At 51.5% G+C, this 3,255-nt stretch overlaps 9 non-coding genes across 9 annotated transcripts; all 9 read left to right on the forward strand.

Moving 5' to 3' along the window:
• The first annotated feature begins 219 nt into the window (after positions 1–219).
• LOC125824662 (5S ribosomal RNA) lies at positions 220–338 on the forward strand. Its single transcript, XR_007442824.1, has one exon. It is a non-coding gene; the product is annotated as a 5S ribosomal RNA (ribosomal RNA).
• A 212-nt stretch (positions 339–550) lies between these two features.
• LOC125827850 (5S ribosomal RNA) lies at positions 551–669 on the forward strand. The gene has a single exon (XR_007443036.1). It is a non-coding gene; the product is annotated as a 5S ribosomal RNA (ribosomal RNA).
• A 213-nt stretch (positions 670–882) lies between these two features.
• Positions 883–1,000, forward strand: LOC125827207 (5S ribosomal RNA). Its single transcript, XR_007443005.1, has one exon. It is a non-coding gene; the product is annotated as a 5S ribosomal RNA (ribosomal RNA).
• A 213-nt stretch (positions 1,001–1,213) lies between these two features.
• LOC125828485 (5S ribosomal RNA) lies at positions 1,214–1,332 on the forward strand. The gene has a single exon (XR_007443062.1). It is a non-coding gene; the product is annotated as a 5S ribosomal RNA (ribosomal RNA).
• A 213-nt stretch (positions 1,333–1,545) lies between these two features.
• On the forward strand, positions 1,546–1,664 carry LOC125829106 (5S ribosomal RNA). Its single transcript, XR_007443093.1, has one exon. It is a non-coding gene; the product is annotated as a 5S ribosomal RNA (ribosomal RNA).
• A 210-nt stretch (positions 1,665–1,874) lies between these two features.
• On the forward strand, positions 1,875–1,993 carry LOC125829721 (5S ribosomal RNA). The gene has a single exon (XR_007443122.1). It is a non-coding gene; the product is annotated as a 5S ribosomal RNA (ribosomal RNA).
• A 214-nt stretch (positions 1,994–2,207) lies between these two features.
• LOC125825287 (5S ribosomal RNA) lies at positions 2,208–2,326 on the forward strand. Its single transcript, XR_007442875.1, has one exon. It is a non-coding gene; the product is annotated as a 5S ribosomal RNA (ribosomal RNA).
• Positions 2,327–2,539: 213 nt separating this feature from the next.
• Positions 2,540–2,658, forward strand: LOC125825913 (5S ribosomal RNA). The gene has a single exon (XR_007442932.1). It is a non-coding gene; the product is annotated as a 5S ribosomal RNA (ribosomal RNA).
• A 212-nt stretch (positions 2,659–2,870) lies between these two features.
• On the forward strand, positions 2,871–2,989 carry LOC125826544 (5S ribosomal RNA). Its single transcript, XR_007442957.1, has one exon. It is a non-coding gene; the product is annotated as a 5S ribosomal RNA (ribosomal RNA).
• Positions 2,990–3,255: the final 266 nt, after the last annotated feature.

Raw genomic sequence — 3,255 nt, forward strand, 5'->3', positions numbered from 1 at the left:
TGCATCCCTCCTTTTTGTCGAAATTTGGTCGTGTAATTGAAAAAATATTATTATTTTTTTTGCATGAACGACGTCGTTAGGACATGTGATGGGGGCGTTGAGGATGGGCGTGACGGGCGGCGTCATGCGTCGGTGCGCGTGGAGGCTAGGTCGGTGGGGGCAGGCTAGGGCGTTGGGAGGAAGGAGGTGTTTAATAGAATTTAGAGTGCTATGAATGATGGATGCGATCATACCAGCACTAACGCACCGGATCCCATCAGAACTCCGAAGTTAAGCGTGCTTGGGCGAGAGTAGTACTAGGATGGGTGACCCCCTGGGAAGTCCTCGTGTTGCATCCCTCCTTTTTGTCGAAATTTGGTCGTGTAATTGAAAAAATATTATTATTTATTTTTTGCAGGAACGACGTCGTTAGGACAGGTGATGGGGGCGTTGAGGATGGCGTGACGGGCGGCGTCATGCGTCGGTGCGCGTGGAGGCTAGGTCGGTGGGGGCAGGCTAGGGCGTTGGGAGGAAGGAGGTGTTTAATAGAATTTAGAGTGCTATGAATGATGGATGCGATCATACCAGCACTAACGCACCGGATCCCATCAGAACTCCGAAGTTAAGCGTGCTTGGGCGAGAGTAGTACTAGGATGGGTGACCCCCTGGGAAGTCCTCGTGTTGCATCCCTCCTTTTTGTCGAAATTTGGTCGTGTAATTGAAAAAATATTATTATTTATTTTTTGCAGGAACGACGTCGTTAGGACAGGTGATGGGGGCGTTGAGGATGGGCGTGACGGGCGGCGTCATGCGTCGGTGCGCGTGGAGGCTAGGTCGGTGGGGGCAGGCTAGGGCGTTGGGAGGAAGGAGGTGTTTAATAGAATTTAGAGTGCTATGAATGATGGATGCGATCATACCAGCACTAACGCACCGGATCCCATCAGAACTCCGAAGTTAAGCGTGCTTGGGCGAGAGTAGTACTAGGATGGGTGACCCCTGGGAAGTCCTCGTGTTGCATCCCTCTTTTTGTCGAAATTTGGTCGTGTAATTGAAAAAATATTATTATTTATTTTTTGCAGGAACGACGTCGTTAGGACAGGTGATGGGGGCGTTGAGGATGGGCGTGACGGGCGGCGTCATGCGTCGGTGCGCGTGGAGGCTAGGTCGGTGGGGGGCAGGCTAGGGCGTTGGGAGGAAGGAGGTGTTTAATAGAATTTAGAGTGCTATGAATGATGGATGCGATCATACCAGCACTAACGCACCGGATCCCATCAGAACTCCGAAGTTAAGCGTGCTTGGGCGAGAGTAGTACTAGGATGGGTGACCCCCTGGGAAGTCCTCGTGTTGCATCCCTCCTTTTTGTCGAAATTTGGTCGTGTAATTGAAAAAAATATTATTATTTTTTTTGCAGGAACGACGTCGTTAGGACAGGTGATGGGGGCGTTGAGGATGGGCGTGACGGGCGGCGTCATGCGTCGGTGCGCGTGGAGGCTAGGTCGGTGGGGGGCAGGCTAGGGCGTTGGGAGGAAGGAGGTGTTTAATAGAATTTAGAGTGCTATGAATGATGGATGCGATCATACCAGCACTAACGCACCGGATCCCATCAGAACTCCGAAGTTAAGCGTGCTTGGGCGAGAGTAGTACTAGGATGGGTGACCCCCTGGGAAGTCCTCGTGTTGCATCCCTCCTTTTTGTCGAAATTTGGTCGTGTAATTGAAAAAATATTATTATTTATTTTTTGCAGGAACGACGTCGTTAGGACAGGTGATGGGGGCGTTGAGGATGGCGTGACGGCGCGTCATGCGTCGGTGCGCGTGGAGGCTAGGTCGGTGGGGGCAGGCTAGGGCGTTGGGAGGAAGGAGGTGTTTAATAGAATTTAGAGTGCTATGAATGATGGATGCGATCATACCAGCACTAACGCACCGGATCCCATCAGAACTCCGAAGTTAAGCGTGCTTGGGCGAGAGTAGTACTAGGATGGGTGACCCCCTGGGAAGTCCTCGTGTTGCATCCCTCCTTTTTGTCGAAATTTGGTCGTGTAATTGAAAAAATATTATTATTTATTTTTTGCAGGAACGACGTCGTTAGGACAGGTGATGGGGGCGTTGAGGATGGGCGTGACGGGCGGCGTCATGCGTCGGTGCGCGTGGAGGCTAGGTCGGTGGGGGGCAGGCTAGGGCGTTGGGAGGAAGGAGGTGTTTAATAGAATTTAGAGTGCTATGAATGATGGATGCGATCATACCAGCACTAACGCACCGGATCCCATCAGAACTCCGAAGTTAAGCGTGCTTGGGCGAGAGTAGTACTAGGATGGGTGACCCCCTGGGAAGTCCTCGTGTTGCATCCCTCCTTTTTGTCGAAATTTGGTCGTGTAATTGAAAAAATATTATTATTTATTTTTTGCAGGAACGACGTCGTTAGGACAGGTGATGGGGGCGTTGAGGATGGGCGTGACGGGCGCGTCATGCGTCGGTGCGCGTGGAGGCTAGGTCTGTGGGGGGCAGGCTAGGGCGTTGGGAGGAAGGAGGTGTTTAATAGAATTTAGAGTGCTATGAATGATGGATGCGATCATACCAGCACTAACGCACCGGATCCCATCAGAACTCCGAAGTTAAGCGTGCTTGGGCGAGAGTAGTACTAGGATGGGTGACCCCCTGGGAAGTCCTCGTGTTGCATCCCTCCTTTTTGTCGAAATTTGGTCGTGTAATTGAAAAAATATTATTATTTATTTTTTGCAGGAACGACGTCGTTAGGACAGGTGATGGGGCGTTGAGGATGGGCGTGACGGGCGACGTCATGCGTCGGTGCGCGTGGAGGCTAGGTCGGTGGGGGCAGGCTAGGGCGTTGGGAGGAAGGAGGTGTTTAATAGAATTTAGAGTGCTATGAATGATGGATGCGATCATACCAGCACTAACGCACCGGATCCCATCAGAACTCCGAAGTTAAGCGTGCTTGGGCGAGAGTAGTACTAGGATGGGTGACCCCCTGGGAAGTCCTCGTGTTGCATCCCTCCTTTTTGTCGAAATTTGGTCGTGTAATTGAAAAAATATTATTATTTATTTTTGCAGGAACGACGTCGTTAGGACAGGTGATGGGGCGTTGAGGATGGGCTGACGGGCGGCGTCATGCGTCGGTGCGCGTGGAGGCTAGGTCGGTGGGGGCAGGCTAGGGCGTTGGGAGGAAGGAGGTGTTTAATAGAATTTAGAGTGCTATGAATGATGGATGCGATCATACCAGCACTAACGCACCGGATCCCATCAGAACTCCGAAGTTAAG

The sequence above is a fragment of the Solanum verrucosum genome, unplaced genomic scaffold (assembly GCF_900185275.1).
Source record: "Solanum verrucosum unplaced genomic scaffold, falcon-dt-bn FXZP01001301.1, whole genome shotgun sequence".
Classification (NCBI taxonomy): Eukaryota; Viridiplantae; Streptophyta; class Magnoliopsida; order Solanales; family Solanaceae; genus Solanum; species Solanum verrucosum.